This window comes from Bubalus bubalis, chromosome 6, assembly GCF_019923935.1.
Source record: "Bubalus bubalis isolate 160015118507 breed Murrah chromosome 6, NDDB_SH_1, whole genome shotgun sequence".
NCBI lineage: Eukaryota > Metazoa > Chordata > Mammalia > Artiodactyla > Bovidae > Bubalus > Bubalus bubalis.
In genome coordinates this window covers 49246999-49274726 of record NC_059162.1, presented here as the reverse complement: position 1 = coordinate 49274726, position 27728 = coordinate 49246999, and the positions used below count along the sequence as shown (strand labels likewise).

At 43.4% G+C, this 27728-nt stretch overlaps 1 long non-coding RNA gene across 1 annotated transcript; it reads left to right on the top strand.

Moving 5' to 3' along the window:
• The first annotated feature begins 490 nt into the window (after positions 1-490).
• On the top strand, positions 491-27152 carry LOC123334052. The gene is made up of 2 exons (XR_006551802.2): positions 491-594; positions 25254-27152. It is a non-coding gene; the product is annotated as an uncharacterized LOC123334052 (long non-coding RNA).
• The last annotated feature ends 576 nt before the right edge of the window (positions 27153-27728 follow it).

Below are 27728 nucleotides of genomic sequence, written 5' to 3'. Positions count from 1 at the left end.
CCATTTCCTTCTCCAGGGGATCTTCACAACCCAGGAATTGAACCTGGGTCTCCTGCATTGCAGGCAGATTCTTTACGGACTGGTCTATGATGGGGGTGCCAAACCTGACTCCAGTCTCAGTTGAATTAGCTGTGTCCTTGGTAAAAACTGTGATTTCATCTGATGTAACTGTACTGACAGCAAGGACGGCTGCTCTTTTAAAACAACCTATGATTTGGGGAAACCATTTATTATATATGCTTTTCCTACTCTCATCTCCATTTAGTATTCTTGTTTAGTCAATGGAAGGGAATTTAGGAGAGTGGGGGATGAAAAGAGTGAGACTGAAGAGGGGAGAGGAACAGAGATGCAATCTTGTATTAACAAAGTTTCTCCATACTCCCTCCCCAGCTGTTTTCCTTTCTTTTTTGAGGGATGTGCAAGGGTGCTTTGTGACCTGGGAAATTCCACTTCTGTTTTTATCTATTATTTGTATTTGCTCTGTCCCCCTAGGATTTCTACTCTGGAGGCCCTATTTCTAGTCTGAAAGCTCTACAAGTCAAAGGGCAGAAAGGAATCTTTCCTGTAAACATCCGCTAGCCACTCCCGGAAAAGGTAACCAGCAACCACTGTTTCCTGTCTTTATTCTGGTTCTTGGAGCAAGTAATACAATTTTCTATTCCTCTAAGATTTCTGGGGGCCAATGGAAAAACAGAATTGAAATGTCACAGGATTGAAAATTTCCTCCCATTGAGGATGCCGCCTCTCTTCAGAGTCAGATTCTCTGCCTTAGAAATCTCTCTCACACACACCTTTCATCAAAAGGCTGGGCCTCCACTGTGCCTGGCATCTGGGAAACCCTGCCCGTGACGCCTGCCTCCTCAGAGTGCTGTCATCCACCCAAAGGCAGCACCTCCCACCCCCCGTCGCCTGCCCGATTCCCTATACCTGGCTGTAATACAAACCTTAGAGTCACCTCTGCTGGCCCCTCCCTCCCCTCAGATCCCACTAATCACTATAATTTCCTCCTTTGCTGACACCCAGAACTCACTCCCTGTTTTCCATCTTCTCCACTGATAGATATTAATACTCTGTTTTCTGTCCTTCTCTTCTTGGGTCTAGGCTATTACAGTTACTTCCTGACTGGGTCCTCTGCCTTTAGAGTCTCTCCCTTATAGAAGTGGATTTGTCATTTAGTTTATAAGTCCTAAAATCTAGGATGCCTCGCTTGCATAGATGAACCCCTTTCAAGTGTTTATACCTAGTTTTGTATCTGTGATTTTACATTCCTTTTCTTAAAGAAGACTCCCCAGATCATATAAGCTTCAGATCTCTCAAAACAGGATCTTCCTCATCACCATTAACTTTCCACTTAAGATGCCAGATTAATCATTTTTTAATAGACTTTATTTTTTAGAGAACTTCAGGATCACAGAAAAATGTAACAGAAAGTACAGAGAGTTCCTCTGTCTCTACATATATATAACCTTTCCCACTGCAGACATCCCACACCGGAGGGGGACATTTGTTACTATGGGTGAACCTGCAGTGGCACATCAGTATCACTCAAAGTCCCTGGTTTATGTTAAGATTAATCTTTTAAAAGAAATACTCCGTGTCACTTTTCTGCTTTAAAACTGTGCACTAAAATGGTGCCTATTCTTCTAAGTCTATCTCCTTATTTAGACATTGAAGCTTTTCCATATAACATGTCCTAATTTTACTTTAAATGGTCGGGAAGATCCCCTGGAGAAGGGAATGGCAACTTACTCCAGTTTTTTTGCCTGGAGAATTCCATGGACAGAGGAGCCTGGAGGACCAAAGTCCATGGGGTTACAAAGAGTCAGATACAACTGAGCAACTAACACTTTCTTTCACTTCTTTCCCAATGATCACCACTATAAACTCCTCAGAGAGGGAGGCTCCAATCTGGCCATCCCCATTGTCACCCCTCTTGTTCCCATCTCCTCCACTCAGAGTACGGTTAAGTTCAACTCAAAAAGATGTGGTGGAACAGGCTAGCACGCCCATGAGCATCCAGTATGCAGTTACTCCACATGGTCAATGACCCCTCCTGTCCATCCTTCTTCCCCCAACTGCAGCACTTTCTAGTTTGGGGGATTTAACAGGCCAGCAAGACTTTTCCAAACAATAATAAAGTTCAATATAGGACTGTCAACTTTTTGTTCTGCCAAACTAAAGACTTAAAACACTAGCATCACAATTATCTTACTGCTGCTGCTGCTGCTGCTGCGTCGCTTTAGTCGTGTCCGACTCTGTGCGACCCCATAGACGGCAGCCCACCAGGCTCCCCCGTCCCTGGGATTCTCCAGGCAAGAACACTGGAGTGGGTTGCCATTTCCTTCTCCAATGCATGAAAGTGAAAAGTGAAAGTGAAGTCACTCAGTCGTGTTCGACTCTAGCGACCCCATGGTCTGCAGCCTACCAGGCTCCTCCGTCCATGGGATTTTCTAGGCAAGAGTACTGGAGTGGGGTGCCATTGCCTTCTCCGGATTATCTTACTAAAGACATTTTATCACTCAAAAAGCCCAAAAGGCATAGTCTCAGAATAACCATCAGTTCTTTCAATGTAGAAAGAATTTGCCCTCCACTTTAGGAAAACTCACATTTCTCTTTATTGTATGGCTGTCTGAGGTAGTGAAAACAACTAGACTGGTATCTCTGGCACTGATTTAGCTCTTACTCATAAGCTGCCTTGGGGCACATTTTGAGTTGTTGACTCTATTTAACTTCTTGTGCACATAAGTCATTTCCTCAACTAGGACGTAAGCTTCATAAGAAGCCTGTAGAAGAACTGCACCTCTAACTCCCCAGCAAGGCCATGCACACAGAAAATGTTCTATAAATATTTGTTGAATGAATGAATCAGCCTAGAGTAGGCTTTCTAAGCCTGGGTAACCAATAAATCTCCTGTTAATGGAGTATGAGCGCCCCATCCTGAGGCAATTTCTTTCATGACTTCTTTAAAAAGAGTTAACCAGTACAAATTGCTATACTTTTGAGTGAAACCTGAAAATTTAAAAACATCTGATATGAAAAGTAAACAGTTTCTTCCTCAAGGCAGTAGCAAGCCCCAGCAAAGAGAATCAAAGCACAAACACAACTTCTGTAAGCTGTCGTTTAACTATCCCGGTTATTTTGGGGCTTTGTAGGTAGGCACGCTTGCGGGGAGTGCTTCTAGCTTGACTTAAGTTGAAGGGGCTTCCTTCTGGGGCTCCCACCTCTGTGCCTGAAGCCTCCATAGTACCCAGGTTGCCTCTTTCGCTACCTGGGAGATTCAGAAAGGAAAGCAGTTCAACATCTTCTCAACTGAGTCTCGATTTTATATTCTGGTGTTCACATAGAGCAATGCAGAAAAGAAAGTGTCTTTCAGATTTAAAATATCCTTTTCACTCAGCATCCAGAGTCATCTTTGGAAAATATAAATGAGAGGAAGTCACATCCATGCTTAAAACATTCATTGCATTTCAATTTAATTCCATTCAATAAGGAACTTCCCTGGCAGTCCAATGATTAAGATGCAGTGCTTCCACTGCAGGGGGCGCAGGTTGGGGAACTAAGATCCTACATGCAGGGTGGCTCTATCACAACATAAAAAGAAAAGAAATAAAAATCTTAAGATAGTAATAAATTTTAAAAATTCAAAAAATTCCATTCAATAGTTACTGATCGAGCGTATGCCAGGCCCCATTCTAAATGCTGGGAATACATCAGTAAATAAAACAGTTAAAAATTCCTGATTTCCTGAAGCTTACAGAAGAGGGTAGGGAAAAACATAAAAGAAACATAATTTTAAAAATTTATTATACTACATTAGAGGCTGATAAGTGCAAAGGAAAGGAATTGGAATAAGAGGGCTGTTACCGTTAGGTGACATGGTCAGGGCAGGCCTAACTGAGAAGGTGGTTGGAGCAAAGACTTGAACAAGGTGAAGGGCGTGGGCTGTGAGGTTATCTGGGAGAAGAAGAAGAAATGCCTTCCTACAGCATGACCTCACTGGGTACCTTATCACCTCCTCTTGTGCATAATAGCCCTCCCTGTCTGCTCTCCAAACACCCTGGCCACCCCCTTCCCACCTCAGGACTTTGCACACACGGTTCCAATCACTCAGCATTCTCCCTTCCCATCCCTGGCTCCCGGACCAGCTCCTCATCCTTCAGGTTTCATATAAATGCCATCTTGGCAACCCACTCCAGTATTCTTGCCTGGAGAATCCTATGAACAGAGGAGCCTGGAGAGCTACAGTCCACAGGGTTGCAGAGAGTTGGAAATAACTGAGGGACTAAACACACAGATAGGCTTTCTTAGTCCCAACCCATTGTAACTTTGCTGTTGCTAAGTCACTTCAGTTGTGTCCGACTCTGTGTGACCCCATAGACGGCAGCCCACCAGGCTCCCCTGTCCCTGGGATTCTCCAGGCAAGAACACTGGAGTAGGCTACCATTTCCTTCTCCAATGCATGAAAGTAAAAAGTGAAAGGGAAGTCGCTCAGTCGTGTCCGACTCTTCGCAACCCCTTGGACTGCAGCCTACCAGCCTCCTCCGTCCGTGGGATTTTCCAGGCAAGAGTACTGGAGTGGGGTGCCATCTCCTTCTCCACAGTGTAACTTGGGTGTCCTCTAATAATTACTCTTACAGCCTCCCCTTCAGATACTCAATTAATATGGTTTGAATAAACAAGCAAATGAGCAAAAAGGGCTAAAATGACTGAGCTCATTGGGGACAAGGTTTCTGACTTGTTCATTTATCTTCAGTGCCAGGAACATTGCTGAATGTATTTGATAGACTTCCTCTGCCTAAATAAGCTTCTTTACTAAGGGTTGATACAGGGGTCAAGTTATGGATTGCTCAAATTTAAGCATCATCATCATGCTAATAAATAAACAATATGAAAAAACGGGATATGAAGCTTTAAATTGTGTTATGGAGAAAGAATTTTCTCCCTGCTTCCCTCTGTCAGCAGAGTAACACCTTCCTCCAGATGGGCCCTTTCAGGACCATTTTCCACACAGTGAAGGGCCAGTGGCATCTTCTTCACTTCCTTCGAGTCCTAGTTTTCTCAGTAGGAGAGTCCTAGCTGATGGAGCATTTTTGCTTTCTATTCTTCCTTGAGACTGAGATCACAATGTCTCAATTTCCTCTGTGCCTCAGTCAAATTAATTAAAAATAGCTATTATATCTCCAATTCTCAATTATCAGAGGTAATTAAAACATTTAAAATTTTCTCCCATAATCATTCATACTTTGAGGAGTATCTCCAGTGGTATTTTCTTATTGATGTTTGCTCAGGTAATACCATAAGAATGATAAAGATATCCATTTAACCCCTGCCTCATTTTGAAATGTATCTTAGGTAATATAAAAATCATGCAACATAATTGAAACAAAAGAGATAGATAAATCAGAGCAAAGAGAAAAAGACAGTAAAATGGAACAAGAGATAAAGCCACAGCACAAATATCAACCACAGGGATTCAAGCAGTCACTACAGAGGGACCACAAATTTGGCTTTGAGCAACGAAGAAATCAAACCAGTCATAGGAGTCAAGATGTTTTATAAGATGAATGCCAGGGGCTTGGAGACTGGAGATCTGAAGTTTCTCCAAGGCATCTTCAAACAGGACCCTTGGTGGTACAGTGGATAAGAATCTGCCTTGCAATACGTGGGACACTGGTTCGATCCCTAGTCTGGGAAGATTCCACATGCCAAGGAGCACCACAGCTACTAAAGCCTGAACACCTAGAGCTCCACAAGAGCAGCCACCACAAGGACCCACACACCACAACAAAGAGGAGCCCTCATCTCCATAACTAGAGAAAGCCCACGTGTAGCAACGAAGACCCAGCATAACCAAAAATAAAAATATGTAAATAAAAGAGACATCACTTGATGTCATGCTACTGCTGCTAAGTCGCTTCAGTCGTGTCCGACTCTGTGCGACCCCATAGATGGCAGCCCACCAGGCTTCCCCGTCCCTGGGATTCTCCAGGCAAGGACACTGGAGTGGGTTGCCATTTCCTTCTCCAATGCATGAAAGTGAAAAGTGAAAGTGAAGTTGCTCAGTCGTGTCCGACTCTAAGTGACCCCATGAACTGCAGCCCACCAGGCTCCTCCATCCATGGGATTTTCCAGGCAAGAGTACTGGGGTGGGTTGCCATTGCCTTCTCTGGTAGTTCAAATATAAAGTCCTTTAATTACCTGACTTGATCCTGTTTAAAGTTTAAAATATCTAAAAGAAACAAAGGACTGCATCCTCCCATACATGTTATTTTCTCCAATCAAACTTCAGTAAGAATCACGCAACAAAGAAATCAAGGACAAACTCTCTGGCAAGGGTCTAATGTATCAAAACTGTATTTTTGATTAGACAGAGGTCTATAAGAGTGTGGCATCTACTTATAAACACAAAGTAGGCTATCCAAGCCAGGTGCCTGCATAGACCTACCTCCGTAAAGAAGCCAACTAAGCCGTACCCATGGGCTGGGGCCAGATTGCCTTCAGAAACTAGTTCACGTTTGCTCAGACACAAAAACAAATGGACAGCCAAAGCCCCATGGAGCGTGACCACCATGGGACATAAATAACAACCCTCCCACAAACATATCATATGTTCCACAGTTTAGTTTTCTATTACCCTGTTTTGGTTTATTTATCCCGTGCCTCCCCACCCACTAGAGTAGATAGTTGAGAAGTGACTGTTAAAATCAACCTGCAGAGAAAAGTCATTTTGGATTAATGACTTGTGGCCCTAGGCTGTTGGCCTTCTGTTTAATTTGGCTCCTTCCCAATCCAGTCCCACGCAGGAGATAGGTCACTCCATATAGCTAACTCCACCATGATGATTTTGTTTTTTATAAAATATGTACACTTGGGAAGCTGTCAAAGTGAGTGGTGCTTAAGGTATGAGTTATTCAGAGGGAGAAAATATTTTCAGCACTACTTGAAGTCTTTATTTCTGACAATGCACTAAGAACTCAACACAGTAATCTTATTGTTTTAGCTGTTGCTTTTACCATTACTCATGAAACATGCCTGGAAAAAAACCTAATGATAACTTCTCCCTCCCCTTCCCAAATGTTTTGTATGTGTGAATTTTTTTTTTTTAACTTTTGGTTTGGGATGAATGCGCCTAACAATCCACCACCTGGTGTCCAAATATTTTTACAGACGTGAATTCAAATACCACAGAATCAGGGCCACAGCTCAGGTTATATGAGTCTTTTTCTCAGACAGGCTTTTTTTAATTGAATATGATCATTCTTGAGCTAGGAGAATCTCAGCCAGGAGGAGATAGAGCCTTTAGATGAGAACTCACTATGTTGACCAATTTAAAAAAAAAAAAAATGGAAAAGAGAACTCCTCCTGGAGAATATTTCAAGGAAAAAAAAAATGAACTTTTATTTTGGTTATCATGATCAGCATTATACAAACTGAACCGAAGTGACAACTCCTGCTGCATTCCTGCCATAACTGTCGCTGGTGGAAGAAGATAAGGTGTGAACAGCTCAGTAGGAATCGAGTTTCAGTCCTGTCAGGTGTAATCAGAACCGCAGTCCCAAAACAAAGGCCTCCAGGCCACCTCCTCCCTCAGGCAGGGCACTGTTTGATTCCCCCTCCCACCCTGACCCCAACCCCACCAGGCACTAAGAGAATAAAAAGGGATCAACTCTGCACAAACGAAACAACAGTAGCAAGCCTGAAGGCTGTCTCTCCATCTGCACACCCTGGGATCAGTGATCTCCAGGTAACATTGGTTCTCCACTTTTCCTATAGAATAATAGCAATAGATCTTTGGAAAATATGTTTTGTTGCTTTTAAAAATGAAGATTTCCCTTTTAATCCTATGCCAAGAAGCTTGGTGAGTGAGTCTGCATCATGATGGAGTTCCTAGGAAAATGCCATGTCATGATAATTAGAAAAAACATTTTTTTTTCCCTGAAAGAAACGAGTACATTCGCTCAAAATGTCAGCCAGAGAAAACTGCTCTGGTCAGTGACTGGTAAGATCTGTATGACTGGATTCCCTCACAAAGTTAAAAATAAGGATGTGCTAAGTCATTTCAGTCATGTCTGATTCTTTGCGACCCTTGGACTGTAACCCACCAGGCTCCTCTGTCCATGGGATTCTCCAGGCAAGAATACTGGAGTGGGTTGCCATGCCCTTCTCCAGGGGATCTTCCCAACCCAGGGATCGAACCTGCAGCTCTTATGTCTCCTGCATTGGCAAACATATTCTTTATCATTAGCATCACCTGGTAAACCCCTAAAAAAAAGGACAAACAGAACCAAAACCCCCAAAAAAGACATGTCTTTGCAGCCTCTAGCTTTGATAGTGAAACTAATCGGAAGGTTCATTAAAATAATCTCAGAATTCAACCTGTCCCCAGTGTCTTATTGGCCAGACTGTCTTACAAACAACCGGATTTTGATGCAGCTGCCTCGGAAGAAAAGGGAGAGGTGACACTCCCATTTCAGCAATGGCCAAACTGAGGTGCAGTTAAGCAGTCATGCCAGATCACTGAAAGCCGGTGCTGAGCTGGAGACAGGTCAGAAAGAGAGTAGGAAGTGTAGACGCTGGTGATAAGGGGATAGCTAGAGGAAATTAAAACCCTGTAGTGTGGGAAAAGAACAATTAGCCAAGACAGAGGAGCAGGAAGGAATACAGAATGAATTACAATCAGAGGAAACGAGCCAGTAACAAAAAAGCCTGGTGGGGCAGGGCGAGAGGAGTTGGAGAAGTGACTTAGGAATGCTGTCTCTCTTTTGGTCCCTTCAGGAGCTCATTGTTGAGTTCCGGAGACTCATAACTTAACCCCTTTGTACCTCAGAGCATCAGACTCCAAGGCAGTTCTCTTTATTCATGAAGCACTTTGAGTATTACTTCATGAACATTATGAATTCCAGATAAGAATGACTTCATGATTAATTTAGAGAAATCTGTCCCCCATCCAGAGAAAGGCCAAAAGTTTAAGCTTGGATTGGTAAGCAAAATAGTTCCAACAGAAACCATAAGAAATATCTACAGCACAAGTATAGATGTTTAGGCAGGTTTAGATGGTTTAAGACCAATAAAAAAGTATTCATTAATGAGATCTTTTTTTTCCCCCAGATGCTATTTTTACTTCAAAAAAATTGATTTACAGGGTTGTGTTAGTTTCAGGCGTATAGCAAAGTGAATGAGTTATATGAGAGCCCCCTTTTTTCTAAAAAGAATCAGTACCAAAATAACCTGAAAGGATGAAAGGCTCTATAACTAGTAGGAGGTGACAGGAAAAAGCTACAATTTTATAAAAACAAGAATTAGCTTATTCTTTATATCAGTGTGTTTACCACACATGATTATTAGCATGAAAAAAGGGTTTACGGTGAGCCCAAAATAATATTGTTTTTGATTCATTCCTAAAACTTGATTGTCAGAAAGCTAAGAGAAGCTCAACTTTAATCAGCCAAGATGTTAAAATCATGGGAGAAAGGCAAGCAGAAGGATGAAACACTGCAGCGAGAGTCACTGAAAAGAAGGGGGAGAGTTTGATTATAAAATAGATGGGATTAGAAGAACCAGATACTGTTGCAAAGGATTGATTGAGGGGGCAAAGTGGATAATAAGGCAGATTAAAGATTCCTAAAAATCTTCTGTGTCCAGGAAATGAATTAACTGCCCAGACAAACTAATAAAGAAAGATCACATGAGAATGACCAAGAAAAAACAGAAGGTTCTGGCTTTATAAAACCAGCACACTTGGAAAGATTTTTTTATGAAACAGGGAGGTGGCTTTGAAACAATACTAAGAGGATATAAAGAGAACTGCTAAAGTAGATGGTAATGGAAGGACGACCTTAGAAAAAGCCACAACTATAAAAGATTCTTTAAAGACCCAAAGTGGTCGTGGGTGAGGGGGAACATTCTTTGGGACCTTGGAAAAATTGAACTAAGTTTTATTTTAGTTTAGCTTTTTGTCTTGCCTTCATGAGGCCAGTAAAATGTATCAGAAATGGAAACAGTGTCAGAAAAGTGATAAATTAAGGGTGATTAGGAATTCCCTTCGATAAATTAAGATGACTCAAGAAGAGACAGCCTCTGAGTGGGAAGGAAAAGCGTCAGAGATTAATACTGCCTTAATGCAGCGTTTGGATGGCTCCCTGGAAAGACAGAATGCTTGGGGGAACCAGAGCCAAGTTAATCTAACACATTTCTAGAAATGGACCAGGGGAGGGAGCAGAAAACTGCTAGCATTTCTCTTGGAACTCAAGAGCAACTGAAAAATTTTAAGTGTAGATAAAGCATCAGGGTGAAATTACAAAATGCCTAGATTTATGTGAGTTCAGAAAATAAGCAATCTTATTAAGAAAAATTACCTCAATTAAAATTCTTATAGGGGTCTCTGGAGACATATTTATAGAGAAAACTAGTAAATGAACTTCTATTGGCATCATCATCATATTCTGCAAATGCTATTTGTTAGCTAAGATAGAATAGAGACTGGTAAGAAGGTATTAAGAGCAGATGAAGGAATCCCTCTCCACTTGGAGACCCTAACACTCTTAAGGACCTGACATCGGTGTAGACACAGGGCTTCCCATGAGCGTGGGGATCCAATGATAGGAAAGCACATGCATTATACAAGCACACGTGTGGGCAAGAGAAAGGTTCATCTAAAAAGGTTCATCTAGAAAGAGAAGACATTAACTGAACAGGAGTACATCATGAGACCCTGATGAGTGGTGATGGAGCAAATGGCTTGCTTTGCAGACAGGGTATCTTGGATACAGAAAGGACCTCTGAGAGCCCAGAGCCAAGAGCAGGCAATCAGCCTGAGGAAACTGAGCAGGGCTTGTTAAGAGAACCATTTGAGTGAAGAGTGGTGGGAAAGGTTAGGTGTTCTAGAAGACAAGGCAGCTTTGAACATGGGCTCTAGGCAAGTTGAGTTTGGAGTCCAGCTCCACAGTGGTAAACCTTTCTGTGCTTTGGTGCGCTTGTCTCAAAAATGGGATTTTAGGGGACTTCACAGGTGGTCCAGTGGTTAAGACTCTACACTGAAGTAGATGCAGGGAATGCTATTTCAAACTCTGGGAAACTAAGATTCCACATGCTGCATGGTTGTGGCCAAACAATGGAGGTGGGGGGGGATTTTAATTCCTTAGAAAATATTTAGAAATTGTTAAGAGTTCAGTGCAGAGAAGGCAATGGCACCCCACTCCAGTACTTTTGCCTAGAAAACCCCATGGATGGAGGAGCCCAGTAGGCTGCAGTCCATGGGGTCGCTAGAGTCGGACACGACTAAGCGACTTCACTTTCACTTTCATGCATTGGAGAAGGAAATGGCAACCCACTCCAGTGTTCTTGCCTGGAGAATCCCAGGGATGGAGAGGCCTGGTGGGCTGCCGTCTATGGGGTCGCACAGAGTCGGACACGACTGAAGTGACTTAGCAGCAGCAAGAGTTCAGTGAGATTGTACGGGAAAAATAAAAATTCCAACAAAAGCTATCACTGTGAATGAAATGCAGTCAGTTTGAGGATAAGAATCCATACCTTTCTAGCTTCCTTCATGTCATCTCTGGCTAACTTTCTATTGCCTTTTCTAACCTTTTCCATTTCCTTTCTCAAGGGGATCTTCCCGACCCAGGGATTGAATCCAGGTCTCCCACATTGCAGGGTAAAGCAGACACTTTACCGTCTGAGCCACCAGGGAAGCCCAGTTTTTTATGCTCCAAAATCACTGCAGATGGTGACTGCAGCCATGAAATTAAAAGACACTCCTTGGAAGGAAAGTTATGACCAACCTAGATAGCATATTCAAAAGCAGAGACATTACTTTGCAGACAAAGGTCCGTCTAGTCAAGGCTATGGTTTTTCCTGTGGTCATGTATGGATGTGAGAGTTGGACTGTGAAGAAGACTGAGCACTGAAGAATTGATGCTTTTGAACTGTGGTGTTGGAGAAGACTCTTGAAAGTCCCTTGGACTGCAAGGAGATCCAACCAGTTCATTCTGAAGGAGATCAGCCCTGGGATTTCTTTGGAGGGAATGATGCTGAAGCTGAAACTGCAGTACTTTGGCCACCTCATGTGAAGAGTTGACTCATTGGAAAAGACTCTGCTGCTGGGAGGAATTGGGGGCAGGAGGAGAAGGGGACGACAGAGGATGAGATGGCTGGATGGCATCACTGACTCGATGGACGTGAGTCTGAGTGAACTCCGGTAGTTGGTGATGGACAGGGAGGCCTGGGGTGCTGCGATTCATGGGGTCGCAAAGAGTCAGACATGACTGAGCGACTGAACTGAACTGAACGCTTTCCACTCTCAAAGGACCACAGCTCCACTTGGCTCCCCTGCTCTAACACATGGTGGGAAGGTCTACCTCATCCTGTTTCCCTTTTCCACTCGGAACATAGTCCATTTCTTGTGCACCTCATCTCCTGTTCTATCTTCAAGGACACAGACCCCATTCCTTCCCAAAGCCAACCTCTCTCTTGCAGTAGGGATCCAAAAATGTCCTTAAGGCTCTTTCAGGATGTTACTTCATCGATAAGCCCATTTTTCTGTCTCAGCTGCGGAAACTCCTCCGTCAACTCCTTCCCCTCTGCCTCTAGCCATATGCAATTATTCTCTGGCTTCATGCATCTTGTCCTCCAGGGTGCAGAAGGGCACTGCCCACTGCCCTCATTCCTCACATAAACTAAACTCCCCTCTGTCTGTCTTTTGCTCCCTTCCTCTGCTGAAACAGCTGGTTTCATGGCCATCCAAGAAGAATCTAACAGGTTTTTCTCCATCTATGCTATTCTAGCTTCTTGTCGTTCTGAGTTTACCTTCTCAAAAGCAAATATTCAGTCTACACCGGGTAGGTGATATGTGCTATTATTGGCTACACTGAAATAGGCGTTCTCTCTCTTTTCTCATTGTTCCTTTTTAGTCTTCTTTTCTTTACTCACACTGTTCATGTACATTATCTCCAAGGATTCTCGGCTTAGCTTGTTTGGTTTCTCTCACTGGACTTCCTCTGGGCAGCCTCATTCAAGCCTATGATCTTTTTTTTTTTTACAGGTCTTTCCTTCACTACTCTCCTGAAGTCGGGATTTCCAATTGTCTTTTGAAAATCTCATGTCATTACCTTTTCATTCATTTAATTATCCACTCAATGAAAACTTATTGAGTGCCTGTGAAACGTGTCTAAAATCATCTACTCTTTATCCCCACTCCCATCTGCATTTTGTCCTGTCCTTACTCTGGATACATTACATTTTGATCACTACACCTCAATGAGGATCTTCAATCTCCTTATCTAGACATCTGCCTGGAGAATCCCATGGATCGAGGAGCCTAGTGGGCTGCAGTCCATGGGGTCACACAGAGTCGGACGTGACTGAGCGACTTCATTTTCACTTTTCACTTTCATGCCTTGGGAAAGGAAATGGCAACCCACTCCAGTGTTCTTGCCTGGAGAATCCCAGGGACGGGGAGCCTGGTGGGCTGCCGTCTATGGGGTCGCGCAGAGTCAGACACGACTGAAGCGACTTAGCAGCAGCAGCAATCAGCCATTGAGTCATTATGGCAGTATACATTGACTCCTTTACCATATGCCTACTTTTTCTCTAGAAGTTAGAAGCTAGCTTATTTCTTGGGGGCAGAAGCTAATTTCAATTGTCTCTGCAACCTCCCAAAGTGACTTAGTATAGTTTCTAGAACTGAGTGTAACTCCATAAATACTGTTGAATTACATTGAATTGAAATCATTCATTAAGTGATTGACAGTTTTGGCAAGAATCTTAGAAGATGTGCCTAATTCTTTGGCAAAAATGCAAATACACTAAATTATCAATTAATACTTGCAATTAAGGTTTTAAAATTCTATAGAAATGAACAGAAAAAAAAACATGTAATGGGCCTAAAATAATAATTTTGAGAATGGAAATAGAATTGTTTGAGAGAAGACTATCCTTTGATTAGCAAATGAACTTGAATAGGAAAGATGCAATCCCCAAGGATAAATTGCCTTGTGTAAGAAAAGTATCAAGAATTGAAGAGTGGCAGCCAAAAGCGGGGCATCCCTCGTGGCTCCAGTGGTAAAGAATCTGTCTGCAATGCAGAAGCTGCGGAAGACACAGGTGCGATCCCTGGGTTGGGAAGATCCCCTGGAGGAGGAAATGGCAATCCAGTCCAGTCCTCTTGCCCGGAGAATCCCATGGATGGAGGAGCCTGGCGGGCTACAGTCTTTGTGTGTTGCAAAGAGCAGGACACGACTGAATTGACTTAGTATGATGCAGGCACAGCCAAAAGGGAAGAGAAAGAGGAGCTAAGGAAAGTAAAGTGAGGGGGTGATTTTTTTCAGAGCTCCCCACTCCAAAGAGAGCCAGTAAGTAGTTAAGAATGGCTAAGTGAGTTTTAAACCCAATGGCATCCAATAATTGATTTTACATAATTGACCATGCTATACTCTGATTTTGTGTAAGTCTTATCATTCTCTCCTCTGTTGTAGAACCTCAGTAAGTCTCCCATGTGGTGCCCTAAGTCAGTGAGTGTGGCTATAGACTATGCCGTTGAGGTCTTTCTTCCAGAGAACCTGCTGCAGCGAGTACAAGTACATCAGTCTCCAACTGCTGCACCTTTAGGGTGCACTACAGAGTTCATGCCAAAGCCACCACCTCCCTGGGCTGCCCAACCAGTGAGTGAACACAACAGGGACTGTGGCTGGGCCATTCCTGCCCACTGAAGGACTCCTCCAGTGCTGATCTTTGCTCTCAACCTCCCTATCTGCTGGCTCATGACCTTCTCAGAGCCGCATGTGGCTTGAGGCTCTTCCTACCAATCAACTTCTTTCCTTTCCTTTCTTTCTTCGAAGGTGTCACAGCTGAACCCTGTCTAAGACTTCCCCTACCTGCTCCTGCTCTCTTGCTCTCTCTTCTTTATCATTGAAAAGCTTTTCCCTCAAGAATTCACTTGCATTTCTAACTTTTTCTTGGTGACTGAATCTCAGAGGACCTGAAATGACACAGTGGGGTTTTTCCTTGTGGATGGGGCCTGGGCAATGCAGGAATTCGAGCAGTTTCCATGGTGGAGTGATGTGGTGTGAAAAAGGACAGTGCATACAGAAGGTGAGGGGCTGAGTGGGGATGGAGAAATGAGCGGAAGCAGGAAGCTGGAGCCTGGAAGTGACTAGAAGCAAAGCTGTCTGGGAATATCTAGAGATTTGGGAGAAATGCTGGGTTTCCCATTTTGTTTGTACCTTAGAGGATAAGGTAGCCTCAGCAGCTGGAGGACTTTCCAGGAAAACCAGCTGTCTCGCTGTGTGCGAGCAGGTGCAAAGGCAGAAGGTGTACTTTGTCCTGCAGGGACAAAGGAGGGTGGTCAGAGAGCCCATCATTGTTCCTGCAGCACCTGCCTCAGGGCTCGGCAAAAAGGAAGCTCGTCAGACTTGCTGAATGAACGAAACCTGCTGCTCTAAGGCAGCGCACATTTCCTGGTCTGGATGAATTACATAAGCTACCCAATAAACTTGTGAATGATGTCACCAAATCCCAGTTAGTGACCACTAAGAAATTTAAAAGAAGGAAAGGGCTATGAACTAGGAATTGAACAACATCAGTGGGGTATTCCATATGAAACCAGGATGACCCACTTTGTTAACAATGTATGATACTTTTTCCCCTAAGGGGAGTTTATTTCAAAGGAGTTTATTTCACATTTACACGTCTGCATACTTTCTATTAATAATGTGAAGATGAAATATTTAGAATCATCCCTTACCTTCTCCCAGGTTTGCTCTCTGAGATACTGCCTGCAAATGCAGGTGTGGATACTGAACTTGGCCTTCCCCTATCCCATCAGGTTCCTGGCCGTGGCAGCTGGTGGTCCCTGGGGCTCTCCTAGCCCCAGTCACTCTGTTCTCTCCTGTCAGGGGCCAGTAGGCCCCAAGGAAACCGCTGCTAAGCCAACTGCAGTCAGCACAGCCCAACTGCAGTGGTGGAGGCCGTGGGAAGCAGCAGCCAGGCTTGTGCCATGGGCAGTAGCTGCCAACTTGGGAAAGGTGTAAGAGAACAGGGAGGTTGCAAGAGTATTATCACTTTCACATTTCAATGAAATTGCTTGATTCTGCAATATGGTCTGTATCTGTCTTCCGAAGGCCACCTCTGCCTCACTTACCTCCATTGTCTTAAGAAGACCTAGTCTAAAGGGAGGTGGTGATGAACGCTGATATTATTGGCTATGCTAAGTGCTTTCCATGTACTTTATCAAGCTGTGTTTACATAGCTAAGAAGGTCCACTAAAGTGACTTTTCCTGAGCGAAGAACGTCTGCTCCATGCTCTGGTATATACATTACAAATGCCTCTGAGATACACCATTACCCAAAAGTGCCAGGTGGATTCTACCACCCACGATCAGTTACTTGATGAGCTGTTCAACAAGATTCTGGTGTGGATTATGAAAGCAGTTTCGATAGTAGTTGTACGATGGACAGTTGAAGAACTATCAGTGTTTAACTGAGGGTGTCTGGCCCTGGGGTGTGTATGAAGCACCATGTAAGGAAAAGGGAGCTCCTGTAAAAATTTACTCCTCGTGATCTTAGTTCTGAACTGCCTTTCTGTACCTGTGCGCCTTATTGTTCTCTTCCACTCCTGACCCTCTTAGCTGACAAATTTACTGTCTGATATCTTCCTTCTGTCCCTTCTTCTACCTCTTGACTTGACGTTCCATTTCCCTTCAGATATGACCATTACTCTTACTGGCAAAAACTTTGGCCCTTACATCTGCGTAGGATAGTATCTGGCCATTCCGGGTAAGTACCCCGCCGAGGTAAACTGTGAGAACTGTCAAGCAGGGCTCCATTCGTGGTGTGGAAGACTTAACAGGCTTGGTGTTGGAACTCGATACTGGGAAGGCATGAGCAACCATAGTTCTGCCTTCAAATTCCTGGGAGCGGCATTTTTCTTATTCTCTATGGCCCTGAGGGATAGAATGAGGAATAGTGGGGCATTAAAAGGACAGAGTATGGCTTAACACAGAAACAAAAATGTATTTGACAGCAGTCAGAGTATCCACACTTGCATTACCTTGTCTCTAAAATGCACTGGAGGAACGAGTAACTAGCCGTCACATAGAAATGACGTCAAAAGGAGTGAGGCATCCATAGATCGTTTACTAAGGGTCTGCGGCTCAGTGGTAAAGAATCTGCCTGTCAATGAAGGAGATGCAAGGGACACCAGTTTGATCCTTGGGTTGGGACGATCCCCTGGAAAAGGAAATGGCAAGTCAATCCAGTATTCTTGCCTGGGAAATCCCATGGACTGAGGAGCCTGGCAGGCTACAATCCATGGGGCTGCAAAGAGTGGGACACCACCCAGCCACTGAGCACGCACACACACATGCATTCTTTCAGTACAGAGAGTCTCAGAGTCTAAACTTTCATGATTCTTTGAGTTAAATAGAAAAAAGTTCAGACGTTTGACCCCGAGGAACAATTTGGAGTTGGAACCACTGGAGGGTCATTCACATATGGCTGTTACCAAGAAGAAAGTCACTGAGATGAGAAGCACTAGTTTGAACCTGTGTTGGGAGGGAGGAACCATACCCTCAGAAGGAACCTGGTAAATGGTCTGTGTTTTTCTGTGACAAACAGGGTAAACTCAGACTAAAGAATGTCAGCAATTTTTGCCTTCCCACATACTACTCTATAATAATGAGTTTTACTATTTTTTTCACAAGCTATTACTTTAATTATTTTAATTAGATTGTTCATGCACTCAAGTTGTTTACAAGCACTTTTTTTTTAAATAGCATATGGATAAACAGTAGAGGGAAACTACCACTCTGGAGAAAGTCAGGAAGTTTCTACTAGGTAGCCATTGCCCGTGGAGATGGCCCCTTCTTCTCTAAACTGGAGAGCTGCCAGCATCCTGGTCCCTCCTTAGAGAGGTCCAGGTCCCTGCCTCTGTGCAGTGCCTAAAGTCACAACCTTATATTCTGGGGTCATTGCTTCTTCAGTCAAAGAAAGAGAGCGAATAACCTATTTTCTATATGCCCTCTGACAACCACCACCACTGAGTAACTACTAAGGGCTATGGAAGTTAGTTGTCCACCTATATTGAAACTTCACATACTTGGCATTTCCTAACTTTTCTGGTTTGTTTCCTGCTTCCACTTCTTACCATTTGGGTGACTTTGAAAACGTAACTTCTCAGATTCTCAGTTTGCCTATCCGTCAAATGAAGGTTAAAAACATTGAACAGGTAGAGCTCTTCAGAGGATTCAATGAGTCAGCCTTGGGGGGACTCTTAAGACTGTTTCAGCAAAGAATGATGATCAATTGGTACCTATTCCTCCTCCCTCTTCTACTCTACGCTCTCAGGTTTTTTGACATGACAAAATTGAGATATTTTTTGGTTTCAGGCTTCAGGGCTCTCTCTTACTTCATTATTGTTCTTAAGCCTATTCCTTTCATAAGTATGAAAGAGAGAAAGTGAAACAAGTTGAGAAAACAGTCTCTGAGGAATTGTCACCGTTCAAGCAGTCCTGCTGGAACAGATGAAAGACCCCCGAGCTCCTGTTCTCTGTGGCTGTTTTGTCATCCTTGTCAAAGTTAGCACATGAGCTGCATTGAATATTTCCCTCAGTACCATCCTTTCCACGTGATGGGGCTGCTAAATCATGACCAGTGAAGTGTGATTTAACCTTTTTTTTAATTAAAACTTTAATAGATTAATAGAAAAAATTTTTTTTCTCCAGGAGTTTTCCTATGACTAGGATCTAGAACAGAGAAAAAGATTTAGTCTGTGTTGAATTGAAATGTTTACACTTGACCTCATTTATTGCATTGTTCTAATTAAATATGATGACCAAATATTATTTTTACCATAATTTAGTGTTAGTCACTCAGTCGTGTCCAGCACTTTGCAACCTCATGGGCTGTAGCCCTCCAGGTTCCTCTGTCCATGGGATTCTTTCTCCAAGCAGGAATACTGGAATGGTTTGCCATTTCCTTCTTCAGGGGATCTTCCCAACCCAGGGATCAAACCCGCATCTCCAGCATTGCAGGCGGATTCTTTACCATCTGAGTCACCAGGGAAGCCCCTACCATAATTTAAACACTAAACAAATAACTGACATTTCAAAAGATTTTCAGAAGTCTTTGGGCACCATCTAGTGGCTATTTGGGGTACAATTTAAACAAAACCCCAAACTCCCCGATTGTTTTCAAAAGCAGTCTCTGGCTCCCTCTTGTGGCACATCACACAACTGGGAAAACAAAAGCTTCCAGATGATGACTTTTGTCCCAGGAATGGTCAAATATTCAATCTCTGGGACAAATAAATAGAGGAAAACAATAGAATAGGAAAGACCAGAGATCTCTTCAAGAAAATTAGAGATACCGAGGGAACATGAGAATATGGGCACAATAAAGGACAGAAACGGTATGGACCTAACAGAAGCAGAAGATATTAAGAAGAGGTGACAAGAATACACAGAAGAACTATACAAAAAAGATCTTCATGACCCAGATAACCACAATGGTGTTATCACTCACCTAGACTCAGACATCCTGGAATGCAAAGTCAAGTGGGACTTATTAGGAAGCATTACTATGAACAAAGCTAGTGGAGGTGATGGAATTCCAGTTGAGTGAGTGAAGAATGAAAGTTGCTCAGTAGTGTCCGACTCTTTGCGACCCCATGGACTTAGTCCATGGAATTTTCCAGGCCAGAATACTGGAGTGGGTAGTCTATCCTTTCTCCAGGGGATCTTCCCGACCCAGGGATCCAACCCAGGTCTCCAGCATCACAGGCAGATTCTTTACCAACTGAGCTATGAGGGAAGCCCAGTTGAGCTATTTCAAATTCTAAAAGATGATGCTGTAAAAGTGCTGCACTCAACATGCCAGCAAATTTGGAAAACTCAGCAGTGGCCATAGGACTGGAAAAGATCAGTTTTCATTCCAATCCCAAAGAAAAGCAATGCCAAAGAATGCTCAAACTACCGCACAATTGCGCTCATCTCACACGCTAGTAAAGTAATGCTCAAAATTCTCCAAGCCAGGCTTCAATAGTATGTGAACTGAGAATTTACAGATGTTCAAGCTGGATTTAAAAAAGGCAGAGAAACAAGAGATCGAATTTCCAGCATCTGTTGGTTCATAGAAGAAGAAAGAGAGTTTCAGAAAAACATCTCTTGTCGCTTTATTGAGTACGCCAATGCCTTTGTGTGTATCACAACAAACTGGAAAATTCTTCAAGATGGGAACACCAGACCACCTTACCTGCCTCCTGAGAAATCTGTTTTCAGTTCAAGAAGCAATAGTTAGAACCGAACATGAAACAACAGACTGGTTCCAAATTGGGAAAGGAGTACATCAAGGCTGTATATTGTCACCCCACTTATTTAACTTGTATGCAGAGTACACCATGCAAAATGCTGGGCTGGATGAAGCGAAAGCTGGAATCAAGATTGCTGGGAGAAATATCAGTAACCTCAGATATGCAGATGACACCACCCTTATGGCAGAAAGTGAAGAAGAACTGAAGAGCCTCCTGATGAAAGTGAAAGAGGAGAATGAAAAAGCTGGCTTAAAACTCAACATTCAAAAAACTAAGATCATGGCATCTGGTCCCATCATTTCATGGCAAATAGATGGGGAAACAGTGGAAACAGTGGCTGACTTTATTTTTCTGGGCTCCAAAATCACTGCAGATGGTGATTGCAGCCATGAAATTAAAAGATGCTTGCTACTTGGAAGGAAAGTTATGACCAACCTAGACAGCATATTAAAAAGCAGAGACATTACTTTGCCAACAAAGGTCTGTCTAGTCAAGGCTCTGTTTTTTCCAGTAGTCATGTATGGATGTGAGAGTTTGACTATAACGAAAGCTGAGTGCAGAAGAAGTGACGCTTTTGAACCGAGGTGTTGGAGAAGACTCTTGAGGGTCCCTGGACTGGAAGGAGATCCAACCAGTCCATCCTAAAGGAGATCAGTCCTGGGTGTTCATTGGAGGGACTGATGTTGAAGCTGAAACTCCAATACTTTGGCCACCTGATGCAGAGAGTTGACTCATTTGAAAAGACCCTGATGCTGGGAAAGATTGAAGGCAGGAGGAGAAGGGGACGACAAAGGATGAGATAGCTGGATGGCATCACCGACACAACGGACATGGGTTTGGGTGAACTCCGGGAGTTGGTGATGGACAGGGAAGCCTGGCGTGCTGCAGTTCGTGGGGTTGCAAAGAGTCGGACACGACTGAGCGACTGAACTGAACTGATTTTGAATTACAAAACTGTAGAATTGTTCCCCCAAAAAAGGTTGTATGCCAATTCATACTGCCAATAAAATGTCTTTGACATTGTCTTTTGCCCCATAACCTTGCCGATACCAAGTCTACAGATCTTTATCATTTACCAATTTGAAAGGGAAAAAAACAGGTATCATTTATTGATTGCTTTTCTCATGCTGACCTTCAGCTCAAGGCTTTGTATATCTTTTTCCATTTGATCTCTGCTTTAACTCTGTGATATAGGTACTATTGGGCTTCCCATATGGCACTAGTAGGAAAGAACTCACCAGTCAATGCAGGAGACAGAAGAGATGGGGGTTCAATCCCTGGGTCGTGAAGATCCCCTGGAGGAGGGCATGGCAACCCACTCTAGTATTCTTGCCTGAAGAATCACATGGACAGAGGAGCCTGGCAGGCTATGGTCCATAGGGTCGCACAGAGTTGGACAGGACTGGAGTGACTTGGCATGCATGCACATAGGTGCTATTTTATTCCATTTTGTACCCCAGTTATAAAAACAAGACCTGATCAAGATTCCATAATACAGTAGCAGATGGGGTAGTCTCAGTAAGTCTGACTTAAGAATCTGAGCTGTTAATGACTGGTGAGATTGAGTCTACCTCAGGTGGCCAAATAGGCCCATAACATTTCTTTTTCTCTGAATTGCATCTTCACATCCTTTCCTTCTGTGCTGGATGTCTTCTGTTCGTCACTCTTCCCCTTTCTCCACTCTGCTATCACCCTAGAAATTTAACCTCCCTGGGTTTCATCAACATGGCCCAGTGCCCTCCAGCTCCCTGCTGGATTTAGCCAGTGGAGAGGCAGGCAGGAGACTGGAGGTGGAAAGAGCCTAAACTCAAAGTATTTATTCCCTTGTCTCCCTCCTGGGAGGTTGCATCTGACTGGTTGTGTTTTCAAAACAAAGTTCATTGCTCTTCTAACCTGACCCTCTCTCACTCTGGGCTCCTGTGACCTTTCCCTCTTTGACCTTTCACACAGAAAAGAGTCATCTGGTTGACTTCAGATAGCTCCAAGTGACTGCGCTGGTTTTTCCTCTCACTCATCACTGTACGAACAGTCCTTTGGAAATGAACCCTCCTCCCTTTATCCTAATTTGCGTGTGCCATCGTTTTCAGTTCTCTATTACGTTGTCTTTTCTCACTGAATGTAAGTTCTTTCCCTATACTGAGGTCATAACCCTTTGCTTATCACTTGGTATAGTTGTCCCAGCTTGCTGCTTTTTGTGCATGCATGCTCAGTTTCTCACTCATGTCTGACTCTTGGCGACCCAATGGACTGCAGCGTGCCAGGCTCCTCTGTCCGTGGAATTTTCCAGGCAAGAATATTGGAGTGGGTTGCCATTTCCTGCTCCAGGGAATCTTCCGACTCAGGGATTGAACGAGCATCTGTTGCGTCTCCTGCATTGGCAGGCAGATTTGTTACCACTGTGCCACCTGCGAAGCCCTGTTGCTTCTTAGTTTTCTTTAATATAGTTTTTGGGTAAATTGTATATCCTCACTCAAAAGCTCCACTTTAAAAAATGTGTGCTTAACCTTAACAAATCCGTTGAACTTGCTTCCCATCTTTGGAATGGAATAAAATGTCTACAACCTGATCCATTTGTGGCCCAAATATCATTTTCCCCTCCTTAAAAATACACACTTTCTTTCAGAAGCATTTGAAAAGGTTTTCTCTTGTACTCCACCTGAGCAGTCTATCAGGAGCTGTATGTACTTCAGTGTCATGTGCTTCCCTCTGCTCCCAGCTTTGCTGATTACTGATTACTCTCTCAGGTAATCTCATAGTTCAGTACAGATGATGAGACTGTGCTTTGGCGGCAGGAGAGAAGTGGAGGATAGATTTCCATTAAGATGAAGGACATTATAATACAAGATGGTGGGGGAAGGGGGTTAAAACTCAGGGTTAAATGTGGTTTTTCCAGAAGTGCACTTAGGAAGTTAAATTATTCATAGAGTGTCTCATGGACAAGCTTGGTCTCTAATACCACTCCCTATCTTTATATCTTTCTTCTAATCTTTTAACCTTTTCTCCATGTGTTCCTTTCCCCACTTCTCAAAGAAAAACCTGCTCATCTGTCCACAAGCGTCAGTCTTCCCCCAGAATTCTTTCCCTACTTCCACCAGCGAATCGTCCTCAGCATACTGAAGGGAAAGTGGGGCCCTAGCAGCATACACTAAGGGAGCCATCTATCACCTGTGCCAGTTCCTAAGAGCTGTGGGGGTGGGGAGTTCAACACCCCAACCGCACATAGGAATCTGGGGTGGGCAGCCAAGCCCAGCCTCCTTAGAGGTGGCCCAGGCAGAATATGCTGCAGACCCATCTTCATTTCTTTGCATTGAATGCATTCATTTCTTTCTTTAATTTCCTGTTATCAAATTGTGTCACCTTGGGCTTCACGAATAAGAAGTGGGCTCTACATGACTGAGTGACTAAGCACACACACACTTTGATGCTTATCCTGGGGAAAAGGAGGGAGGGAGAAGATGGGGAGGGGAGTGGAAAGGGAGAGGAACATTTCATTCCGTACCTTTAAAAGACGGAAGAAGCAACAGTCCCTATCTAATAGCTATTGCTGCAAGAGTGGAACATGACACTTTGAAAGTAAGCTCCCTGTCCTCCAGAGGGTGGACTTAGAGGGATGCCATCATAGCAAGATGACACAGAAAAGATTCCTGTCTTTTTAGGAGAAAACACAAAGTCTTTCTCATCACGTGGCCTTTAGATCAGCTCTATACTATTTAAGATATAAGTGTGAAGTCCAGGTTGGACTCAACTAACTGATAAGGAAGAAAAAATGTTAAAGGAAAGGAGGTCAAGGGTCAGGGGTGGATAAGACATACAAACAGGTTGTGTCACACTGTTGAAGGGAGAATCTGGTGTGTGTGTGTGTTGCTCAAAGCTAGAACCTGATAGGCTGGGCTAGGCAAAAAAGATTCATGGACAGGTGGCGAGAGGGAAGAGACGCCTTCCTGGATAAGGGTCAAAGAGTAAAGTCCCCAGGTAACCAGGGAAACCATGCCCGTGTGTGCTTTGTGGACACCCTGGAGAGGGAGATGACTGCAGTGGCCAGGGCACGCAGGGTCAGCGCACGGGCGGAAGTCCGAGGCGGATACAATGCAAGGCTACAAAAGTTATCTCAAGTAAGAGCAGGCAGGGGGGCTGGGTGCAGGTAGTGAATTTTTAAAACCAGCTTTATTCAGGTATAATTTGTGTACAATAAAAGTCACACTGGAGGAAGAACAAATGGGGAGTTATTGCTTAATGAGGACACCGTCTTTTGGAGAAAAGAAATAGTTTTGGAAATATATTGTGAAGACGGTTGTGCAACCCTGTGAATATAAACAGTGCCAATAAACTGTACACTTAGAGAGGGAAGGGCAAGCTTATGTATATATTTTACCACAGTAAAAAAAGTCACCGATTTTAAGTATACAATTTGATAAGTTTTGACATAGGTACACAGTCTTAATCAAACCATCATCTATTTCAAAAAACAGAAAATATTCATCACTCCCAAAAGTTTCTTTGTGCTTCTTAGGAGTCAGCTCCCTTCCCTTGTGGCAAACATCATCTACTTTTTGTCACTGTAAGTCTGCCTTTTCTGAAATTTCCTATAAATGTAATCATAAAGTATGTGGTTCTTTTTTGTCTTGCTTCCTTCATTTAACATAATGATTTAGAACAAACAGAACACAGCAAAAATGTGATATCATTTCTAAGATGTGTGAATCAGTTAGTTTCTTTCTTTTTTATTGTTGACGGGTATTTCATTGCATGGATGTTCCACAATTTGCTTATCAATTTCCCAGTGGAAAACATTTGGGCTGTTTATTGAGTTGTTATAAATGAGAGCTTGGATTAAAGCCTAAGCTCCTGAGGATAGAGGTGTCACTACCCCAAAGGGATGAGGTGCAAATGCTAATTACCTGTGGTTATGAATCCAGGTCAATGAACAAATCCTTTGTGTTTCTTTTGACAGTGTAACATCGTGGACCATGGCCTTCAAATGATTGCCAAATCTCAGGTTTTCCAGTTCCCTAGTTCGCAGATTTTATTCTATGAGACATGCTCCACCTGGGGATCTCTGCAGCTGGCGGTCTATGTGCCAGGCTCTAAGAACGCCATGCAGCAGCAAAGACATTCTCTTGTTGACTGTCTACATTATTTCTCTAGGACGTGAGTGGAGATCCAAAGAGAAGTGGACCAGTAAAACTTTACACCATATTATATTGACATAATAAAATTTATTTTGTACAATATGCTATTAATTATATCACTTACCTACATACCTCATGCTCTTATTCTTACATAAGAGAAAATTGCACTATATATTCACAAAGTTATCATCACTTGTTCAAAATTACTTGTTTCCCCCTTTTCCTTCCCGCTTACAAACTCCATAAATGACTCCTGCCCCAGCTTTGGTGCCCTAAGAAATGTCTTCAGACTATCTGCTGGTACTTGGCCTTCACCGGTCCTTGGCTGGGCTCTGATTTTACAGTTTTGCTGTGACACCCTAACTCCCACCTCTGGCCTTTCCTATGATGTTGACATTTTAGACTGAGCTTTTTATGCAGAATGGCTTGGGATGAGAGGAAGTCCAGTGAACTGCTTGCCTGTTTTGGCCCTTGGGCCCCAGGCACCAGATGGCAAACCTGCCCTCCCTGGCCCTGTCCACCTCGTGGATTTTCTTCAGCTCTCTGTTAAGAAGCTTGTGGCATTTAATGGAAGACTTTCAGGCTTGGACTCCATCTCCCAGTGGCCCCAGAAAGGCCTTCAGCACCTAGTGAGGAAATATCCAAGATCCCACGGTATTTTCTGTGCCACACCCTACCTCCTTCTATGGCCCTATGTTCGCCAGACGGAGAACCCATCCACCCCGGCCTGGGATACTCCTCTTGGGAAAATTCACCAGCAGCATCTTGAGTTTTCTTTCTCCTACAGGACTCACAAAATTCCAGGCTGCAAGGAAGAATCATGTAGGGTTGATGACATGATGGGAATCCGTTTTTCTCTGCCCAATATCACTCTGCTCCCTTCTTTTGGTAGTGGCACTCCTATTCTTTAGGGAACTGTTCCTTCGTTATTTCTCTGTATGGTTCTGGAATAAGAACCACTCCTAATGCCCTACCCAATACCCAAGCCCCACATGCAGAGCAGTCACCCAGCCTGGCCACTTAGAGTCATTCCCCGTGATTCTTTCTCTTCCATCACTAATAATGGAGATGTCAGATGTGATCCCAGAATTCCTAGGAACCATGTCCCCCAGAGTATGAAGAAGATTGAGAACATGAACCTTATAAGCAGAAAAATATCTTGATTTTTCTTTGGGGACTCCCCCTTTATAATGAATGCAGTCTTGGTTCAATTGTTGGTTAAGATTCCAACACTCACTTGCCCAAGATATGGGCATATGATCCAATAGAGGCCAATTAGACTCTCTCCCAAGAGGCTTCCCTAGTGGCTCAGATGGTAAAGAGTCTGCCTGCAATGCGGGGGACCCAGGTTTGATCCCTGGGCCAGGAAGATCCCCTGGAGAAAGGAATGGCAATCCACCCCAGTTTTCCCGCCTAGGGAATCCCCATGGACAGAGGAGCCTGGCTAGCTGCAGTCCATGGTGTCACAAAGAGTTGGACACAACTGAGTGACTAACATTAGACTCTCTCCCATGAAATTTGAATCTTGAGCTGTGTGACACAAGAATTTAAAGTTTGGAGCTGAGTCATCCTAGCAGAAATACCCTGGAGAGACTGTCCATTAGTTCCTAGATCTAGATCTCAATTTGCACTGCTTCCTGTCTCCCAAAGACCCAATTGTTCAACTTTTTCTTTATTTCTGAGTTATTTTATAATTTTTTAATAAATTTCCTTTTTACTTATGTTAATCAAAGTAGGTTTCTGCCGTTTGCAACCCTAAAACCTTTCAACTAATAAATCTTCTGTTGTCTTTATCCATTAGGGTCTCCCCCAGTCATTACCATTGCTAGTTCCATTTCATCTACTAATATCCCATCACCAATCAGTCTGACTGGAAAACAGACTATGTCTTACAAGAGACTTATCCGGGGAATGGTGTGACTCAGCAGAAAGTGAAGAGGAACTAAAAGCCTCTTGATGAAGGTGAAAGTGGAGAGTGAAAAAGTTGGCTTAAAGCTCAACATTCAGAAAACAAAGACCATGGCATCCGGTCCCATCACTTTCATGGGAAATAGATGGGGAAACAGTGTCAGACTTTATTTTTGGGGGCTCCAAAATCACTGCAGATGGTGACTGCAGCCATGAAATTAAAAGATGCTTACTCCTTGGAAGGAAAGTTATGACCAACCTAGATAGCATATTCAAAAGCAGAGACATTACTTTGCCAACAAAGATCCGTCTAGTCAAGGCTCTGTTTTTTCCAGTGGTCATGTATGGATGTGAGATTTGGATTGTGAAGAAAGCTGAGCGCCGAAGAA